Below are 22,937 nucleotides of genomic sequence, written 5' to 3'. Positions count from 1 at the left end.
CTTTTCTGGAGATGATCATTTTAAATGTTTTATCTGATTTCTTTATTTATATTAATATCATGTTTACTTTGTTACTTGTTGATTTTTTAAATTAAAAATCTGATATGGTATATATATGATTTGACATATGTATATATGTAATGATAAAATCGGGGTAATTAAGATTTCCATCTCCTTAAAACTTATGATTTCTTTGTGTTGGCAACCTCCAAGAATTTAAACATATTTTTCTAGAATTTTGGGTAGGCATAGTAAACTTCCTACTTAAAAGAATAGGGATTTAGCTCTCTTCCATTTTATGTGTCCCCAACATACTCACTTTTCCCATACTTATCCACCCATCCAATATATTTATGTATAGATGTGTGTATACATAATTTGTTTAATTTGAAATTCAGTATTTATATTAATAAATCTTTATAACACTATTCACAGCTGACCCATATAGTATCATATCATTACTTTGTTTTCTGTGCAACATTTGTTCCTTCTTTGAGTTAATAATTGTCATTTATTTATTTGGTTGTTTTAATATTTTTTAAATTGTAGGTGGACACAGTACCTTTTATTATTTATTTATTTATTTTTATATGGTGCTGAGGATCAAACCCAGTACCTCACACATGCTAGGCAAGTGCTCTACCACTGAGCCACAACCCCAGCCCTATTTGGTTGGTTTTTAAAAAGTAAATTTATTACTGATTTGACCCCAAACGTTGTCAGATGTCTTAAAATCCTCTTCATAACTTTGACTGCACCAGGTTTTCTGTCAGTTTTGTGTTATTGAAGAAATTTTCCTTACAGTACTCTGATTAGATGTAGAGACCAACAAATTGCATATTGGAGAACCGAAATGAATTTTTTTGACCTCTGCATCTTGTGTGCCGCTCATCTTGGGTTTTCCTTTTGCTCAAATTTTGGAGACTCTTTTTTTTTTTTTGGGTGCTGGGGATCGAACCCAGGGCCTTGTGCTTACAAGGCAAGCACTCTACTGACTGAGCTATCTCCCCAGCCCCTTGGAGACTCTTTTAATTCTGTATCAGATTCTTTGATAGTTTGGCATAGGATTTTAGATTGGAAATAGTATTTTTCTCAGAAACTTGACTTTTCTGGTTTCCTTTTTTCTTTCTCCTTCCCTGTGTTTTTCCCTCAGGTTCTTCCCTCTACCCACTTCCTTCTTTTTCTCCTTTCTTCTAGTACTAGAAATTAAACCCAGGAAGCCCTACCACTGAGCTACATCTCTAGCTTTTTTATTTTGAGACAGGGTCTTGCTAAATTGCTGAGACTATCTTTAAACTTGTGATCCTCTTGCCTTAGGCTCCTGAGTAGCTGGAATTATAGGTGTGGACCACCACACCCAGTAGATTTTCTAGATTTCCATATTGCTATTGAAATCTCAAATTCTTCTCATTCTTGACCCTTCTGATGTACCTGATTTTTCTCTTTTCAAGTTTATTGAATATTTTCTTTTCATTAATTTTTCTGAAATCTTCATAATGGTGTACTTGAAATATGTTTTTTTGTAACTGTGTGCTGGGTACAGTGTTCTGTGATTCTGGAAAATAAAAAAAATGTTGATTATTTAATTTTGTCTCTTATTTTTTTCTTTTTGGAAGTCTTGGTATTTTTATATTTGACTGCCTGTACTAGTTCTTCATTTTTTTTTACAAGTCATTTCCTTCTTTATTTGGAATTATTTTCCTTTTTATTTATATCCCTTGGGATCAGAGGTGGTGGTTACATGCAGAGAAACAGCATATTCAAAGGTTCAGAGTATGAGCAGGCATAGTGGTACATGCCGGTAAGCCCAGCTACTCCTGGAGGCTGAGACAGGAGGATCACAAGTTTCAAGCCAATCTCAGCAACTAAGTCATGCCTAAGCAATTTAGTTAGACCCTGACTCAAAATAAAAATAAAAAAGGGCTGAGAATGTGTCTCAGTGGTAAAATGCCTCAGGGTTCAATCCCCAATACCATAAAAGGAAAAAAAAAAAAAAGAGATTCAGGGTATGATTATGAGATTGTGACCAAGAGCCAGTAGCTCAAGGTAGACAACCCTACAAAGTAAAACAGTTTCTCCATTTTTTTGGAGTTAGACACCAAAGTGAGCATTCTTTTTTTTTTTTTTTTAATTGTAAACAAATGGGATACATGTTGTTTCTCTGTTTGTACATGGAGTAAAGGCATACCATTTGTGTAATCATAAATTTACATAGGGTAATGTTGTTTGATTCATTCTGTTATTTTTTCCCTTCCCCTGCACCCCTCCCATCCCTCTTTTCCCTGTCCACAGTCCTTCCTTCCTCCATTCTTGCCACCCTCCTTAACTCTAACCCTAAACCTAACCCTAACCCTAACACTAACCCCTCCCACCGCCCATTGTGTGTCATCATCCGCTTATCAGCGAGATCATTTGTCCTTTGGTTTTTTGAGATTGGCTTATCTCAATTAGCATGATATTCTCCAATTTCCTTGCAAATGCCGTAATTTTATCATTCTTTATGGCTGAGTAATATTCCATTATATATATATACCACAGTTTCTTTATCCATTCATCAATTGAAGGACAACTAGGTTGGTTCCACAATCTGGCTATTGTGAATTGAGCAACTATGAACATTGATGTGACTGTATCTCTGTTGTATGCTGATTTTAAGTCCTTTGGGTATAGGCCAAAGAGTGGGATAGCTGGGTCAAATGGTGGGTCCATTCCAAGCTTTCTGAGGAATCTCCACACTGCTTTCCAGAGTGGCTGCACTAATTTGCAACCCCACCAGCAAATATATGAGTGTACCTTTCTCCCCACATCCTCGCCAACACCTATTGTTGCTTGTGTTCTTGATAATCGCCATTCTAATTAGGTGAGATGGAATCTTAGTGTAGTTTTGATTTGCATTTCTCTTATTACTAGAGATGTTGAACATTTTTTTATATATCTGTTGATTGCTTGTACATCTTCTTCTGTGAAGTATCTGTTCATTTCCTTAGCCCATTTGTCGATTGTATTATTTGTATTCTTGGTGTAGAGTTTTTTGAGTTCTTTATAGATTCTGGAAATAAGCACTCTATCTGAAGTATGAGTGGCAAAGATTTTCTCCCACTCTGTAGGCTCTTTCTTTGCATTGCTGATAGTTTCCTTTGCTGAGAGAAAGCTTTTTAGTTTGAATCTATCCCAGTTATTGATTCTTGCTTTTACTTCTTGTGCTTTGGGAGTCCTGTTAAGGAAGTCTGATCCTAAGCCAACAAGTTGAAGGTTGGGACCTACTTTTTCTTCTTATAAGATGCAGGGTCTCTGGTCTGATTCCGGGGTCCTTGATTCATTTTGAGTTGAGTTTTGTGCAGGGTGAAAGATAAGGGTTTAATTTCATTCTGTTGCATATGTATTTCCAGTTTTCCCAGCACCATTTGTTGAAGAGGCTATCTTTTCTCCATTGCATATTTTTGAAAGTGAGCATTCTTGATAAAAATCAAACAAAAAGTATTTATCAGAGCTGAGATTTACATTGTTATCTGTCATTGCCCATGGTCTTAAAAAGTGAGCATACAATTTATCTTTTTTATAATTTTTTTAATATGAATAAATATTCATCCCAAACAAGTGTAAGTTGAGACTCTGTTTCTCCATTTTTTGAAACCTTTTCTTTTTGTTGTTCTTATTGTTTTCATTCCTTTACCTTTTTATTCTGCTTTCTGAGAGATTTCCTTAATTCAGCTTCCAGAAACTTTTTAGTTTGATTAATCCCATTTGTCTATTTTTACTTTTATTTCTGTCTATTTGGGTTCATATCCAAAATACTAATTGCTCAGACCATTTCTTCCAGTAGTTTTAAAGTTTCAGGTCTTATATTTAAATCTTAATTCATTTGACTTTTTATATATAAGAATCTAATTTAATTCTTCTTCATGTGAATATTTAGTTGTCCTTACATCATTTATTGAAGACATTGTCTCTTCCCCATTGAATGTTCTTGACATATTTGTTGTAGATCAATTGACCATAGTTGTGTGGATTTATTTTGGACTCTATTCTGTTCCATTGGTCTATATGTCTGGTTTTATGCCAGTACCATAGTGGTTTTTTTTTTTTTTTTTGTAGTACTGGGGATCGAACTCAGGGCCTTGTGCTTTCGAGGCAAGTGCTCTACCAGCTGAGCTATCTCCCCAGCCCACCATAGTGTTTTGACTATAGTTTGGTAGTACAGTTGAAATCAGATGCTTCCAGTTGTATTATTTTTACTCAAAATTGCTTTGACTACTCAGGGTTTTTTTTTTTGTAGTTCTATACAAATTTTTTTTTTTCCAGAGAAAATTTATGGGGGTTTATTTTTTTATTTTTTATTTTTTTTTATTGTAAACAAATGGATACATGTTGTTTCTCTGTACATGGCGTAAAGGCATACCATTTGTGTAATCATAAATTTACATAGGGTAATATTGTTTGATTCATTCTGTTATTTTTCCCCTTCCCCCGCACCCCTCCCATCCCTCTTTTCCCTCTATACAGTCCTTCCTTCCTCCATTCTTGCCCCCCTCCCTAACCCTAACTCTAACCCTAACACTAACCCCTCCCAACCCCATTATGCGTCATCATCCACTTATTAGCGATATCTTTCATCCTTTGGTTTTTTGAGATTGGCTTGTCTCACTTAGCATGATATTCTCCAATTTCATCCATTTGCCTGCAAATGCCATAATTTTATCATTCTTTATGGCTGAGTAATATTCCATTATATATATATACCACAGTTTCTTTATCCATTCATCAATTGAAGGACATCTAGGTTGGTTCCACAATCTGGCTATTGTGAATTGAGCAACTATGAACATTGATGTGACTGTACCTCTGTTGTATGCTGATTTTAAGTCCTTTGGGTATAGGCCAAGGAGTGGGATAGCTGGGTCAAATGGTGGGTCCATTCCAAGCTTTCTGAGGAATCTCCACACTGCTTTCCAGAGTGGCTGCACTAATTTGCAACCCCACCAGCAATGTATGAGTGTACCTTTCTCCCCACATCGTCACCAACACCTGTTGTTGCTTGTATTCATGATAATCGCCATTCTAATTGGGTTGAGATGGAATCTTAGGGTGGTTTTGATTTGCATTTCTCTTATTACTAGAGATGTTGAACATTTTTCCATATGTTTATTGATTGCTTGTAGATCTTCTTCTGGGAAGTGTCTGTTCATTTCCTTAGCCCATTTGTCGATTGTATTATTTGTATTCTTGGTGTAGAGTTTTTTGAGTTCTTTATAGATTCTGGAGATTAGTGCTCTATCTGAAGTATGAGTGGCAAAGATTTTCTCCCACTCTGTAGGCACTCTCTTCGCATTGCTGATAGTTTCCTTTGCTGAGAGAAAGCTTTTTAGTTTGAATCTATCCCAGTTATTGATTCTTGCTTTTATTTCTTGTGCTATGGGAGTCCTGTTGAGGAAGTCTGGTCCTAAGCCGACATGTTGAAGCTCTGGACCTACTTTTTCTTGTATAAGATGCAGGGTCTCTGGTCTGATTCCGAGGCCCTTAATCCATTTTGAGTTTAGTTTCGTGCATGGTGAGAGATATGGGTTTACTTTCATTCTGTTGCCTATGGATTTCCAATTCACCCAGCACCATTTGTTGAAGAGGCTATCTTTTCTCCATTGCATATTTTTGGCCCCTTTGTCTAGTATGAGAAAATTGTATTTATTTGGGTTTGTGTCTGTGTCCTCTATTCTGTACCATTGATCTACCTTTCTATTTTGGTACCAATACCATGCCATTTTTGTTACTATTGCTTTGTAGTAGAGTTGAAGATCTGGTATTGCGATACCCCCTGCTTCACTCTTTCTGCTAAGGATTGCTTTAGCTATTCTGGGTTTCTTATTCTTCCAGATGAATTTCATAATTGCTTGCTCTATTTCTGTAAGGTACGTCATTGGGATTTTAATTGGAATTGCATTGAATCTGTATAGAACTTTTGGTAGTATGGCCATTTTGACAATATTAAATCTTCGTATCCAAGAACATGGGAGATCTTTCCATCTTCTAAGGTTTTCTTTAATTTCTTTCTTTAGTGTTCTGTAGTTCTCATTGTAGAGGTCTTTCACCTCTTTTGTGAGATTGATTCCCAAGTATTTTATTTTTTTCGAAGCTATTGTGAATGGGGTAGTTTTCCTAACTTCTCTTTCTGAAGATTCATCACTTATGTATAAAAATGCATTAGATTTATGTGTATTGATCTTATATCCTGCTACTTTACTGAATTCACTTATGAGTTCTGAAAGTTTTCTGGTGGAATTTCCTGGTTCCTCTAAGTATATAATCATATTATCAGCAAACAGGGATAGTTTGAGTTCTTCTTTTCCTATTCGTATCCCTTTAATTTCCTTGGTCTGTCTAATTGCTCTGGCTAGAGTTTCAAGGACAATATTGAAAAGAAGTGGTGAAAGAGGGCATCTCTGCCTTGTTCCAGTTTTGAGGGGGAATGCGTTCAGTTTTTCACCATTTAGAGTGATATTAGCCATGGGCTTAGCATAGATGGTCTTTACAATGTTAAGGAATGTTCCTACTCTCCCTATTTTTTCTAGTGTTTTGAGCATGAAGGGGTGCTGTATTTTATCAAATGCTTTTTCTGCATCTATTGAAATAATCATGTGATTCTTGACTTTAAGTCTATTGATCTGGTGAATTACATTTATTGATTTCCTGATGTTGAACCAACCTTGCATCCCTGGGATGAAACCCACTTGATCATGGTGCACTATCTTTTTAATATGTTTTTGTATGCGATTTGCTAAAATTTTGTTGAAGAATTTTTGCGTCGATGTTCATTAAGGATATTGGTCTGAAATTTTCTTTCCTCGATGTGTCTCTGTCTGGTTTAGGTATCAGGGTAATATTGGCTTCATAGAATGAGTTTGGGAGGGTTCCCTCCTCTTCTATTTTATGGAATACTTTGAGAAGTATTGGGATGAGCTCTTCTTTAAAGGTTTTTAGAACTCGGCTGAGAACCCATCTGGTCCTGGACTTTTCTTTGTTGGTAGGCTTTTGATGACTTCTTCTATTTCATTACTTGAAATTGATCTATTTAAATTGTGTACGTTCTCCTCGTTCAGTTTAGGCAATTCATATGTCTCTAGAAACCTGTTGATGTCTTCGAAATTTTCTATTTTGTTGGAGTATAGATTTTCAAAATAGCTTCTAATTATGTTTGTATTTCAATCGTGTCTGTTGTGATATTTCCTTGTTCATTCCGAATTTTAGTGATTTGGGTTTTCTCTCGTCTTCTCTTTGTTAGTGTGGCTAAAGGTTTATCAATTTTGTTTATTTTTTCGAAGAACCAACTATTTATTTGTCAATTTTTTGTATTTTTTGTTTTGTTTCAATTTCATTGATTTCAGCTCTGATTTTAACTATTTCCTTTCTTCTACTACTTTTGGTTGGTGTTGGTCTGTTCTTTTTTAAGGCTTTGAGCTGTAGCGTTAAGTCGTTTATTTGTTGATTTTTTCTTCTTTTATTGAATGTGCTCCATGAAATAAATTTTCCTCTAAGTACTGCTTTCTTAGTGTCCCAGAGATTTTGGTATGATGTTTCTTTGTTCTCATTTACCTCTAAGAATTTTTAAATTTCCTTCCTAATATCTTCTGTTATCCATTCATCATATAAGAGCATATTGTGTAATCTCCAGGTGTTGGAGTAGTTTCTGTTTTTTTACCCTTTCATTTATTTCTAACTTCAATCCATTATGATCTGATAGAATACAAGGTAGTGTCTCCATCTTCTTGTATTTGCTAACATTAGCTTTGTGGTATAATATATGGTCTATTTTAGAGAAGGATCCATGTGCTGCTGAGAAGAAAGTGTATTCACTCTGGTTGGATGGTATATTCTATAAATGTCTGTTATGTCTAAATTATTGATTGTGTTTTTGAGATCTATGGTTTCTTTGTTCAATTTTTGTTTGTAAGATCTATCCGTGGTGAGAGAGGTGTGTTAAAATCACCTAGTATTATTGTGTTATGCTCTATTTCGATTCTGAAATTGAGAAGGATTTGTTTGACATACACGGATGAGCCACTGTTTGAGGGCATAGATGTTTATGATTGTTATATCTCTGATTTATGCTTCCCTTAAGCAGTATGAAATGTCCTTCTTTATCCCTTCTGATTAACTTTGGCTTGAAGTCCACATTATCTGAAATGAGGATGGATACTCCGACTTTTTTGCCGAGTCCATGTGCTTGGCATGTTTTTCCCCATCCTTTCACCTTTAGTCTATGGGTATCTTTTTCTATGAGGTGAGTCTCTTGCAGGCAACATATTGTTGGATCTTTCTTTTTAATCCAATCTGCAGGTCTATGTCTTTTGATTGATGAATTCAGGCCATTAACATTCAGGCTTATTATTGAGATATGATTTGTATTCCCGGTCATTTGGTTCATTTATTTAATTTATTTATTTATTTTTTTGACACTACTTGGTTCCTCCTTTATTTGACGATTCCTTTAGGATAATTCCTCCCTTTGCTGATTTGCTTCTTTTTTTTTTTATCTCTTCCTCATGGAATATTTTGCTGAGAATGTTCTGTAATGCTGGCTTTCTTTTTGTAAATTCTTTTAGCTTTTGTTTATCATGGAAGGATTTTATTTCATCGTCAAATTTGAAGGTAAGTTTTGCTGGGTATAAGATTCTTGGTTGGCATCCATTTTCTTTCAGGGCTTGAAAAATGTTGTTTCAGGCCCTTCTAGCTTTTAGAGTCTGGATTGAAAAATCTGCTGATATCCATATTGGTTTCCCCCTTAACGTAATTTGGTTCTTTTCCCTCACAGCCTTTAAAATTCTGTCTTTATTTTGTATGTTAGGTATTTTCATTATAATGTGCCTTGGTGTGGGTCTGTTGTAATTTTGTGTATTTGGAGTCCTATAAGCCTCTTGAATTTGATTTTCCATTTCATTCTTCAGATTTGGGAAATTTTCTGATATTATTTCATTGAATAGATTGTTCATTCCTTTGGTTTGTTTCTCTAAGCCTTCCTCAATCCCAATAATTCTTAAATTTGGCCTTTTCATGATATCCCATAGTTCTTGGAGATTCTGCTCATGATTTCTTATCATCTTCTCTGTTTGTTCAACTTTGTTTTCAAGGTTAAATATTTTGTCTTCAATATCTGAGGTTCTGTCTTCCAGGTGTTCTATCCTATTGGTTATGCTTTCTATGGAGTTCTTAATTTGGTTTATTGTTTCCTTCATTTCAAGAATTTCCGTTTGTTTTTTTTTTTCAATATCTCTAACTCTTTATTGAAATGATCTTTTGCTTCTGTATTTGCTCTTTTAACTGTCGATTGGTGTGATCATTCAATGCCTGCATATGCTCTTTCATCTCATCCTTCAGAGTCTGCATTTGCTCTTTCATCTCCTTGTTTGCTTCTCTGATCATTTTAATTATGTACATTCTGAACTCCCTTTCTGTCATTTCTTCTGCCATGCTGTCATTGGATTTTATTGATGTAACATCTAGATATGTTTGGGGCATTTTCTTCCCTTGTTTTCTCATATTGTTCAGGTATCAGTGGACCGCTAAGATATCGCAGATTTCCTCTATTGACTTATAATGTCCCTGAAGATTTCTAGTAAATCCCCTCTTAGCCTTCAGTAGCCTATGTCTTGGAGGAAGTTGATAATGCGTGCTCCACAAGGAAGCTGCCTCTCTAGGGGTGGTGGCCTTCAGGTGGGGTATATTCCCTGCCAGTGGGCAGAGGTGCCTCCACTTGTTGACCAATGGTCATCCAAAGGGGAACTAAGCTGCAGGCTGAGGCAAGGCCTGTTTGGGCCTGTGTCTCTGTTTTTACCATCCTTGTGGGAAAACCTCACCCGGCAGGGAAGACTCACCTGGTGGGGAGGTCTCGCTGGTCAGTTCCCCTCCTAGAGGTTCCCCTCAATCTACAACTACCGCCTGGGTGCGCTGCCTTCCTCTGCAATGTTCCCAGGGGCCCGGACCTACCTCCTGGGCCTGGAAGCCTCACCCTTCACAGACGAGTCTCCTTAGCCTGCCTCTCCTCAGAGAATCTTCCCCGCAGTCCTGGAACCTTCGCTCCACCCCTAAGCGTGTCTCTGTGTGGCTCTTCCACCAAGAAGCCGCCTAGGTCCTGGGACCCTGCTCTGCACCTAATCACCTGGCTATGCGGCCCCTCCTCTGAGCAGCCACCTGGAGCCCCGTACAGTCGCTCTGAGTCCCAGTGACCCGCTGCACGCCTCTTCCTCCAGATAGCCGCCCGGTGTTCCGGTGTGGTCACTAGGAGTCCAAGCAACTCACTGCGTGCCTCCTCTTCCCGCCAACCACCCGTAGCCCTGGGCAGTCACTCCGAGTCCAAGTGATCTGCCTCGTTCCTCCTCCTCCTCCGGGCAGGCCCCGGGTGTTCAGGAGCTGTTGCTCTGAGTCCAAGCGACCCACCGCACGCCTCCTCCAGGCAGACGCCCGGAGCTGTGGTGCGACCGCTCCGAGACTAAGCGACCCACCGCGCTCCTCCTCCAGGCAACCCCCCCCCTTGTGTTCAGGAGCGATCGCTTTGAGTCCAAACAACTCACCACTTGCTTCCTCCTCTGAGCAGCTGTCCGGAGTTCTGATGCAGTCACTCTGAGTCCAAGCGACCCGCCGCGCTCCTCCTCCTCCTCCGGGCAGGCCCCGGTGTTCAGGGGCGGTCGCTCTGAGTCCAAACAGCTCACCGTGCAGCTCTCCTCTGGCTACCACCTGTAGCTCTGGTGCAGTCACTCCGAATCCAAGCGACCTGCTGCGCTCCTCCTGCTCCTCCTCTGGGCAGCCCTCCGGTGTTCAGGAGTGGTTTCTCTGAGTCCAAACAGCTCGCCGCGCAGCACCTCCTCTAGGCAGCTGTCTGGAGCCCCAGTGGTTGCTCCAAGTCCAAGCACTGTGCTGAGCGGCCTCCTCTACAATGCTCCCAGTTGTCCGAGTTCACTGCTCCAGCAGGGGGAGGGGTGTCTCGTTGGGCAACTCTACTTCACAAAGTTCCCTGCGTTCCGGGACTACCGCCCCATCCGGGACGCCTCCCCAACGGGAGAGACTCACCCGGTGACTTTGAGTTGGTCCCAAGTCTCTCAATATCTCCTCTTTTGAATCCTGAGTCCTGGAGCAACATGAAATGCAGCCACCCTCTAGTCCGCCATCCTGAAAACCTCGGGATTTGTGTTCTTTAGATGTTTGGTAGTACTTAGCAGTGAAGCCTTGTCTTGGGCTTTTCTTTGATGGCAGACTTTTATTATTGATACAGTGATCATCCTTGTTACTGGTCTGTTTAGATTTTCTGTTTCTTTATGATTTAATTGGTAGGTTGTATGTTTCTAGATACTATTCATTTCTTACAGGTTATACAATTTGTTGTAGTATGATTATTCATGGTAATCTTTTATGGTTATTCATATATCTGTGGTGTCAATTGCAATATCTCCTCTTTTTGATTTTGAGTTCTCTCTTTTTCTTTGTCTAGAGGTTTGTTGACTTTTTATCATTTTAAAAAACCAACTCTCAGTTTTACTGTTTTTCAGACTTCATTTTATTTATTTCTACTCTGATCTTCATGATTTTCTTCCTTTTAATAACTTTGGGCTTAATTTATTCTTGTTTTTCTAGTTCTTTGAGGTGTAATGTTTGGTATTTATTTGGAATATTTCTTTTTGATGTAGTTGTTTATTGCTATAAGCTTTCCCTCTTAGAGCTATTTTTGCTGCATTCCATGAGTTTTGGCATGTTGTGTTTCCATTTTTATTTGTCTCAGGATGTTTTATTTCATTTTTACAGTACTAGAGATTTTGAACACAGAGGCAGTCTGCTACTGAGCTACATCCTTAGCTCTTGAAATTAAAAAAAAAAATTGAGACAGGCTCTTGCTTAGTTTCCTAGGCTGGCCTTAAACTTGTGATCCTCCTACCTCAGCCTCCTGATGTACTTCGATTATAGGTAAGTGCCACCATACCCAGCTTGTCTCTGGACATTTTAAAAGTTGTCTTTTAATTTCACTTTCTTCATTGACTCCTGAGCATGTTGTTGAATTTCCTTGTACATGTGAATTTTTTGAGATTCCCCATTATTGATTTCTAGTTTTACACCATTGTGGTCAGAAATGATTTTGTATGATCCAATTTTCTTGAATGTGTTAAAATTTGTTTTGTGGCCTATCATAGGATCTATCCTGAGGAATGCCCCATGTGCAATTGAGAAGAATGTGCGTTCTGCTGCTGTTGATTGGAATATTTTGTATAGATACATTTGGTCTAAACTCTAGTTTAAATCTGAAATTTTCTTATTGATTTTCCACCAAGATGATAAGTAAGGATTATTAATATGTAAGGATTTACTGTTGTCATTTTGTTAATCATTTTCTTGTTGTTTTATATAGGTTCTTTGTTCCTCTTTTCCATGATGATTAAAAAAATCTGCTGATATGTTTTAAATTCCTTACTTTTAATCTTTTGTATAACTTATGTAGGTTTTTGCCTTAAAACTACCATGGGGCTTATAAAATATTCTTTTTTTTTTTTTTGCGGTGCTGGGGATTGAACCCAGGGTCTTGTGCTTATGAGGCAAGCACTCTACCAACTGAGCTATATCCCTAGCCCCTAAAATATTCTTATAGTAGGCTATTTAATCATCTAACAACTTTGATCACATGAACAAATGACTTTTATTTCACCCCTCCTCCCACTTTAAATTTTTGATGTTGCAATTAATAATTTTTATATTATGGATTCTTTCACAAATCATTTAGCTTATATTTTCTTTGTTTTTTAACTTTCATACTGATGATATAAATGTGTTGGATACCACCATCATAGTAATAGAGTATTTTGAATTTGTACACTTTCACCAGCAAGTTTTATATTTTCTTATGTTTCTGTGTAACTAATTAGTGTCCTTGTTTTTTGACTTGAAGAACTTCACTTAGCATTTATTGGATGATGGGACTGGTAGTAGTGATGAACTCCAAGCTTTGTCTGAGAAAGTCTTATAAGTCCTTCATTTCTGAAGGGTACCTTCACTGAGTATAGTATTATTGGTTGAACCTTTGAATGTATTATCCCACTCTCTCCTGAACTATAAAGTCTCTGCTAAGAAATCTCATGTTAGGCTTATTGAAACTCCCGGGTATATTATATGCTTATTTTTTTCTTGCTGTTTTCATGATCCTCTTTTTGTCTTTGGTATTTGGATGTTTGACTATGTTTGGTTTAGTCTTGTTTGGATTAAATCTAACTGGGAACTTTTGACCTTCTTGTACATGCATATTTATATGTTTTCCCAAATTTGGAAAATTTTCTGCTCTATTTTTTTCCACATTTTTTTATTGGTACATTCTAGTGGTACACAATGATGGGATTTGCTATTACATAATCATACATGCACAAAATATAACAATATAATTTGTCAATTTCATTCCCCAGCACATTTCCCCTTCCTACCCTCTTTCCACCTCTTGGTCCCTTCCCTCTATTGATTTCCATTTGATTTTCATGAGATCTCCTCTACCTTTCTTTTCCTTTTACCTCTAGTTTCCACATATGAGAGAAACCAAATGATGCTTGACCTTCTGAGTTTGATTTACTTCACTTAACATAATGGTGTCAAGTTCCATTCATTTTCCTGCAGATGACATAGTTTCAGTTCTCTTTATGATTGAATAAAACTCCATTGTATACATATTCCACATTTTGGTTATTATCCATTGATGGGCACCTAGGCTGATTCCATGGTTTAGCTGTTGTGAATTGTGCTGCAATAAACATGGCTATGCATGTATCACTAATGGAGTGATGACTTTAATTCTTTAGGGTACATACCAAAGAGTGGTATAGCTGGATTATACATTGGTTCCATTCCTAGTCTTTTGAGGAAACTCCATACTGATTTCCATAATGGTTGTACTAATTTATAATCCCACCAACAGTGTAAAATTGTACCTTTTTCTCCACATTCTCTCTAGCATTTATTATTTGTATTCTTGATGACTGCCATTCTGGTTGGTGTGAGATGAAATCTCAGTGTAGTTTTAATTTGCATTTCCCTAATTGCCAATAATGTTGAATATTTTTTCATATATTTTTTGACTATTTGTACTTCTTTGGAGAAGTGTCTGTTTAATTCATTTGCCCATTTATTATTAGGTTTTTTTTTTTGGTGTTTTTAAGTTCTTTATACCTTCTCAATATTAATCCTGTCTGATGAGTAGTTAGAAAAGATTTTCTCACATTCTGTAGGTTCTCTCTTTTTTTTTAAATTTATTTTTATTGTAAACAAATGGGATATATCTGTTTCTCTGTTTATACATGAAGTAGAGGCATACCATTTTTGTAATCATACATTTACCTAGGGTAATAGTTTTTGATTCATTCTGTTACTTTTTTTATTCCCCCCACCCCTCCCACCCCTCTTATCCCTCTATAGAGTCCCTCCTTCCTCCATTCTTGCCCCCCTTCCACCCCCCAACATGTGTCATCATCCACTTATCAATGAGTTCATTCATCCTTTAGTTTTCTGAAATTGGCTTATCTCACTTAGCATGATATTCTCCAATTTCATCCATTTGCCTGCAAATGCCATAATTTTATTATTTTTATGGCTGAATAATATTCCATTGTATATATATATCACAGTTTCTTTATCCATTTATCAATTGAAGGGCATCTACGTTGGTTCCACAATCTGGCTATTGTGAATTGAGCAGCTATGAACATTGATGTGACTGTATCTCTGTAGTATGCTGATTTTAAGTCCTTTGGGTATAGACCAAGGAGTGGGATAGCTGGGTCAAATGGTGGGTCCAACCCAAGCTTTCTGAGGAATCTCCACACTGCTTTCCAGAGTGGCTGCACTAATTTGCAACCCCACCAGCAATGTATGAGTGTACCTTTTTCCCCACATCCTCGCCAACACCTATTGTTGCTTGTGTTCTTGATAATCGCCATTCTAATTAGGGTGAGATGGAATGTTAGTGTAGTTTTGATTTGCATTTCTCTTATTACTAAAGATGTTGAACATTTTTTCATATTTCTGTTGACTGCTTGTACATCTTCTTCTGTGAAGTATCTGTTCATTTCCTTAGCCCATTTGTCGATTGTATTATTTGTATTTTTGGTGTAGAGTTTTTTGAGTTCTTTATAGATTCTGGAAATTAGTGCTCTATCTGGAGTATGCATGGCAAAGATTTTCTCCCACTCTGTAGGCACTCTCTTCACATTGCTGATAGTTTCCTTTGCTGAGAGAAAGCTATTTAGTTTGAATCTATCCCAGTTATTGATTCTGGCTTTTATTTCTTATGCTATGGGAGTCCTGTTGAGGAAGTCTGATCCTAGGCCGACATGTTGAAGATTTGGACCTACTTTTTCTTCTATAAGATGCAGGGTCTGTGGTCTGATTCTGAGGTCCTTGATCCATTGTGAGTTGATTTTTGTGCAGGGTGAGAGATAGGGGTTTAGTTTCATTCTGTTGCATATGGATTTCCAATTCTCCAGCACCATTTGTTGAAGAGGCTATCTTTTCTCCATTGCATATTTTTGGCCCCTTTGTCTAGTATGAGAAAATTGTATTTATTTGGGTTTGTGTCCGTATCCTCTTCTGTACCATTGATCCACGTGTCTGTTTTGGTGCCAATACCATGCCGTTTTTGTTACTATTGCTTTGTAGTATAGTTGAAGTTCTGGTATACCCCCTGCTTCACTCTTTCTGCTAAGGATTGCTTTAGCTATTCTGGGTTTCTTATTCTTCCAGATGAATTTCATGATTGCTTGCTCTATTTCTGTAAGGTACATCATTGGAATTTTAATTGGAATTGCATTGAATCTGTATAGCACTTTTGGTAGTATGGTCATTTAGTTCTGCCTATCTAAGAACATGGGAGATCTTTCCATCTTTTAAGGTTTTCTTTAATTTCTTTCTTTAGTGTTCTGTAGTTCTCACTGTAGAGATCTTTCACCTCTGGTTAGATTGATTCCCAAGTATTTTATTTTTTTTGAAGCTATTGTGAATGGGGTAGTTTTCCTAATTTCTCTTTCTGAAGATTCATCACTTATGTATAAAAATGCATTGGATTTATGAGCATCGATCTTATATCCTGCTACTTTACTGAATTCACTTATGAGTTCTGAAAGTTTTCTGGTGGAATTTCCAGGTTCCTCTAAATATATAATCATGTCCTCAGCAAATAGGGATAGTTTGATTTCTTCTTTTCCTATTCATATCCCTTTAATTTCCTTGGTCTGTCTAATTGCTCTGGCTAAAGTTTCAAGGACAATGTTGAATAGAAGTGGTGAAAGAGGGCATCCCTGTCTTGTTCCCATTTTTAGGGGGAATGCTTTCAGTTTTTCACCATTTAGAATGATATTGGCCATGGGCTTAGCATAGATGGTCTTTACAATGTTAAGGAATGTTCCTACTCTCCCTATTTTTTCCAGTGTTTGAGCATGAAGGGATGCTGTATTTTATTGAATGCTTTTTCTGCATCTATTGAAATAATCATGTGATTTTTGACTTTAAGTCTGTTGATATGGTGAATTACATTTATTGATTTCCGAATGTTGAACCCTGGGATAAAACCCACTTGATTGTGGTGCATTATCTTTTTAATATATTTTTGTATGTGATTTCCTAAGATTTTGTTGAGAATTTTTGCATCAATGTTCATTAAGGATATTGGTCTGAAATTTTCTTTCCTCGATGTGTCTCTGTCTGGTTTAGGTATCAGGGTGATATTGGCTTCATAGAATGAGTTTGGGAGGGTTCCCTCCTCTTCTATTTCATGGAATACTTTGAGAAGTATTGGAATGAGCTCTTGTTTAAAGGTTTTGTAGAACTCGGCTGAGAACCCATCTGGTCCTGGACTTTTCTTTGTTGGTAGGCTTTTGATGACTTCTTCTATTTCATTACTTGAAATTGGTCTATTTAAATTGTGTATGTCCTCCTGGTTCAGTTTAGGTAATTCATATGTCTCTAGAAACCTGTTGATGTCTTCGAGATATTCTGTTTTGTTGGAGTATAGATTTTCAAAATAGCTTTTAATTATGTTTTGTATTTCAATCGTGTCTGTAGTGATATTTCCTTGTTCATTCCAAAGTTTAGTAATTTGGGTTTTCTCTCTCCTTCTCTTTGTTAGTGTGGCTAAGGGTTTATCAATTTTGTTTATTTTTCAAAGAACCAACTATTTATTTTGTCAATTTTTTTGATTGTTTCTTTTGTTTCAATTTCATTGATTTCAGCTCTGAGTTTAACTATTTCCTGTCTTCTACTACTTGTGGTGTTGGTCTGTTCTTCTTTTTCTAGGACTTTGAGCTGTAGTGTTAGGTCATTTATTTGTTGATTTTTTTCTTTTTTTATTGTACTGCTTTCATAGTGTCCCAGAGATTTTGGTTTGATGTTTCTTTGGTCTCATTTACCTCTAAGAATTTTTAAATTTCCTTCCTGATGTCTTCTGGTATCCATTCATTGTACCATAGTGCATTATTTAATCTCCAGGTGTTGGAGTAGTTTCTGTTTTTTACTCTTTCATTTATTTCTAATTTCAATCCATTATGATCTGATAGAATACAAGGTAGTATCTCTATCTTCTTGTACTTGGTAACATTAGCTTTGTGGCATAAAATATGGTCTATTTTAGAGAAGGATCCATGTGCTGCTGAAAAGAAGGTGTATTCGCTCTTTGTTGGATGGTATATTCTATAAATGTCCGTTAAGTCTAAATTATTGATTGTGTTTTTGATATCTATGATTTCTTTGTTCATTTTTTGTTTGGAGGATCATTCCAGAGAGGTGTGTTAAAATCACCTAGTATTATTGTGTTGTGGTCTGTTTGATTTCTGGAATTGAGAAGGATTTGTTTGATGTATATGGATGAGCCACTATTTGGGGCATAGATATTTATGTGATTGTTATGTCTTGCTGATTTATGCTTCCCTTAAGCAGTATGAAATGTCCTTCTTTATCCCTTCTGATTAACTTTGGCTTGAAGTCCACATTATCTGATATGAGGATGAATACTCCAACTTTTTGGCTGTGTCCATGTGCATGGTATGTTTTTTCCCATCCTTTCACCTTACTCTGTGGTTATCTCTTTCTATGAGATGAATCTCTTGCAGGCAGCAAATTGTTGGATCTTTCTTTTTAATCCAATCTGCCAATCTGTGTCTTTTGGTTGATGAGTTCAGGCCATTAACATTCAGGGTTATTATTGAGATATGATTTGTATTCCCAGTCATTTGGCTCATTTTTTTTTTTTTTTTGACATAACTTGATTTCTCCTTTATTTGGCTATTCCTTTAGGGTAGTTCCTCCCTTTGCTGATTTGCTTCTTTGTTTTTCATCTCTTCCTCATGGAATATTTTGCTGAGAATGTTCTGTAATGCTGGCTTTCTTTTTGTAAATTCTTTTAGCTTTTGTTTATCATGGAAGGATTTTATTTCATCGTCAAATCTAAATGTAAGTTTTGCTGGGTATTCAGTTCTTGGTTCGCATCCGTTTTCTTTCAGGGCTTGAAAAATGTTGTTCCAGGCCCTTCTAGCTTTTTGGGTCTGGATTGAAAAATCTGCTGATATCCATATTGGTTTCCCCCTCAATGTAATTTGATTCTTTTCTCTCACAACCTTTAAAATTCTGTCTTTATTTTGTATGTTAGGTATTTTCATAATAATGTGGCTTGGTGTGGGTCTGTTGTAATTTTGTGTATTTGGAGTCCTATAAGCCTCTTGAATTTGATTTTCCATTTCATTCTTCAGATTTGGGAAATTTTCTGATATTATTTCATTGAATAGATTGTTCATTCCTTTGGTTTGTTTCTCTAAGCCTTCCTCAATCCCAATAATTCTTAAATTTGGCCTTTTCATGATATCCCATAGTTCTTGGAGATTCTGTTCATGATTTCTTGCCATCTTCTCTGTTTGATCAACTTTGTTTTCAAGATTAAATATTTTGTCTTTGATATCTGAGGTTCTGTCTTCCAGGTGTTCTATCCTATTGGTTATGCTTTCTATGGGTTTTTTAATTTGTTTTTTTGTTTCCTTCATTTCAAGGATTTCTGTGTTTTTTTTTCAGTACCTCTAACTCTTTATTGAAATGATCTTTCGCTTCCTGTATTTGCTCTTTTAACTGTCGATTGGTGTGATCATTCAATGCCTGCATGTGCTCTTTCATCTCATCCTTCAGAGCCTGCATTTGCTCTTTCATCTCCTCGTTTGCTTCCCTGATCATTTTAATTATGTACATTCTGAACTCCCTTTCTGACATTTCTTCTGCCATGCTGTCATTGGATATTGTTGCTATACCATCTAGATTTGTTTGGGACATTTTCTTCCCTTGTTTTCTCATATTGCTCAGGTATCTACCCCCCTAGTAGTGAAACTCTGAGATATTTCAAATTTCCTCTATTGACTAATATTGTCTCTGTAGATTTCTAATAACTCACCTCTTAGCCTTCAGTAGCCTGAAGTCTTGGAGGAACTTGATAATGCGGTGCTCCATTAGGGAGCTGGCGTTCTACAGGTGGTGGCCTTCAGGTAGGGTATATTCCCTGTCAGTGGGCAGAGGCGCCTCCACTTGTTGACTGATGGTCATTCAAAGGGGGACTAGACTGCATACTGGGGCACATCTGATCTGGGTCTGTGTCTCTGGTTCTACTGCCCTCGTGGGAAAGCCTCCCCTCGTGGTAGGGGAAGACCTACCTGGTGGGGAAGTTTTGCTTGGCAGCTCTCCTCTGAGAAGTTCCCTTCGGTCCAGAACTACCACCTGGACTGGGAAGCCCTCCTCTGCGATGTTCCCAGGGGTTCTGACCTACCGCCTGGGCTGGGGAGCCTGGTCCTGCGAGGGATTCCCTCGCTGTACAGCCCTCTTCTGCTATGTTCCCTGGGGACCATGGCTACCGCCTGGGCCTTGGACCCTCACTCTGCCTCAAAGCCTCTCGCTGAGCGGCCCTCCTCTGCAATGTTCTTGGTTGACTGGGTACTCGGTTCCAACAGGGGAGTCTCACTGGGCTACTCTACTCCACGAAGTTCCCTGCATTTCGGGACTACTGCTCCATCCGGGGAGCCCAACCAATGGGAGAGATTCACCTGGTGGCTCTGAGTTGGTCCCAAGTCTCTCAATACCTCCTCTTCTTGACTCCTTGGTCTTGTTTAAGGTCCTCTTGACTCCTGTAGGTGTCTCAGGAAGAAAGCTGCCCTTCCAATGTTGATGGCCACACCCTCAGGAATAATTCAAAATGCCTGCATCAGCCTATAAAGAAGCCTCTGGCTAATCTGTGATGCAGGTGCTCTGGCTCGTCTGCCGGCTTGCTCCGCGATGGCGACAGACCTAGGTGTGGTGGTCGGGTGAGGTCGCTCAGTGATGGTGTCTGTCTTCGGTCTGGTGTTTGGGCGGGTTGGCTGCCTGCTGCCTAGCTCCGCAAGGCAGTTGGGTTGGGTGCCCACCTGCTACCTCCGCGATGCAGGTGGCGTCACTCACCCGCCAACTCCGTAGGTTTTCTCTTTACATTTTTGTTTTTGCTGTGCAGAAGCTTTTTAATTTGATACCATCCATTTATTAACTCTTGGGCCTTATTTCCTGAGCTTTAGGGGTCCTACTGAGAAAGCTGTTGCCTATGCCTATATGCTAGTGTGTTGACCCTATGTTTTCTTCTAGGGAAGTAAGATATTGTGATGTCTCCAGTCTTCCTTTTTTAGCTTAGAATTTTTTTGGCTATTCTGGCTCTTTTATTTTTCCAAATGAATTTTAGGATTGTTTTTTCTAGTTCTGTGAAAAATTGGTATTTTTGTATTTTGATCATTGGTATTTTGATGAGGGTTGCGTTCAACCTGTATATTGCTTTTGATTGTGTGGCAGTTTTAACAACATTAATTATGCCTATGGGAGGTCTTTCTACCTTCTGAGGTCTTCTTCAGTTTCTTTCTTAAATATTCTAAAGTTTTCATTATAGAGGTCTTTTACTTCCTTGGTTAGATGTATTCCTATGTATTTTTTGAGGCTATTGCAAATGGAATTTTTTCTTGAATTATTTTTCAGCAGATTCATTATTGTTTTATAGGAAAACTATTGATTTTTTATGTTGATTTTGTAACCTGCAACTTTACTGAATTTGTTTATTAGCTTTAGCTGGGTATAGGATCATCTGCAAACAGTAATAATTTTACTTCTTCTTTTCCTATTTTTATTGCTTTTATTTCTTTCTCTTGCCTAACTGTTCTGGCTGGAATTTCTAGTATTATATTAAGTAGGTATGGTGAGAGTGTACATACCTGTCTTGTCCCAGATTTTAAAGGAAATGCTTTCAGTTTTTCCCCATTTATTATGACATTGCCTTTGGGTTTTTCATATATAGTCTTTATGATGTTGAGGTAGGTTCCTTTTATACCTAGTTTCTTCAGTGTTTTTATCATGAATGGGTACTGAATTTTGTTGAAGGCCTTCTCTGCATCTATTGAGATGATTAAGTGATTTTGTCCTTGATTCCACTTATGTGATGAATTAACATTTATTGATTTGCATATGTTAAACCATCCTTGCATCTCTGAAATATAACCACGGTGGTTGTGATATACAATCATCTTAATTAAGCATTTTTGCATCTAACTTCATCAGGGATATTGATCCATAGTTTTCTTTCTTTGATGTGTCCTTATCTGGTTTTGGTATGAGTGTGATACTGGCTTCATAGGATGAATTTGGAAGTGTTCCATTCCTTACTATTTCACAAAATAATTTGAGGAGTGTTGGCATTAGTTCTTTTTTAAAGGTCTGGTAGAATTCTGTTGAGAATCCATCTGGTCCTAGTCTTTTCTTTTTTGGAAGGCTTTTTATTACTGCTTCTATATCATTGCTAGTTATTGGTCTTTTCAGGTTTTCTATGTCCTCTTGATTCACTTTTGGCAGGTTATATGGGGCTAGAAATGTATCCATTTCTTCTAGGTTTTCTAGTTTTTTGGAGTATAATTTTTCAAAATAGTCCTTAATGATCCACTGGATTTCTGTGATGTCTATGGCAATTTCACCTTTCTCATCTCTAATTTTGTTAATTTGGGTCTTTTCTGTTTTTATTTTGGTTAGTTTGACTAAGGGCTTATCAGTCTTGTTTATCCTTTTGAAGAACCAAATCTTTGTTTCATTTGTTCTTTGTGTCATTTTAAAAATTTTCAAGTTTATTGATCTCAGCTCTGATCTTAATTATTTCCTTCCTTCTTCTTGTTTTGAATTGGTTTTGTCTTTTTTAAGGGCCTCAAGATGCATTATTAGGTTATTTGGGATCTTTCTGATTTACTTTTGAGGGTACTGTTAGTATAAACTTTCCTTTTAGAGCTGCCTTCATAGCACCCCAGAGGTTTTGGTATGTTGTGTTACTATTCTCATTTGAGTCTGCGAATTTTTAAATTTCTCCCTTGATTTCTACTGTCACCCATTCAAAACTGTATTGCTCAGTTTCCATGTGTTTATATAACTTCTGAAGGGGTTTTGTTGCATTGATTTCCAATTTCATTCTGTTATGATCTGATAAGATATAATCTTATTTTTTTAGGTGAGCTTTCTACCCCATTATTTTTACAAACTCCTAGAACTTGAACATTTGATCTTTTGATGCTGTTCCATATCCTGTAAGCTTTTGTTCTTCCTCTTCATTCTTTTTTTCTCCTCTCACTATATATTTTCAAATAATCTGTCTTTGAATTCTTTTTTTTTCCTGCTCCATCAATCCTGCAATTTTTTTTTTTGCATTTTTCATTTCATTCATTGTATTTTTCAGTTCTAGATTTCTGTTTTTATTTTTTTGAATTTCAGTTTCTCTGTTAAATTTGTAGTTTTGGAGATTTATTATCTTCTAGATCATATAGAATTTTTCTCTGGGTATTCTGGGAATTCATTGACCTTCCTTACAATGAGCATTTTGAATTCATTGTCCAGAAGTTTGTATATTTCCATTTTTTATC

General features: G+C 37.2%; 1 protein-coding gene across 1 annotated transcript in view; it reads left to right on the top strand.

Annotated features, from left to right (window-relative positions):
• The window catches only part of Efcab13 (EF-hand calcium binding domain 13), a 163,110-nt gene that overhangs the window by 33,785 nt on the left and 106,388 nt on the right, over positions 1–22,937 (top strand).

Source organism: Sciurus carolinensis, chromosome 3 (assembly GCF_902686445.1).
Source record: "Sciurus carolinensis chromosome 3, mSciCar1.2, whole genome shotgun sequence".
NCBI lineage: Eukaryota > Metazoa > Chordata > Mammalia > Rodentia > Sciuridae > Sciurus > Sciurus carolinensis.
This window is presented reverse-complemented; position numbering and strand designations above follow the sequence as displayed.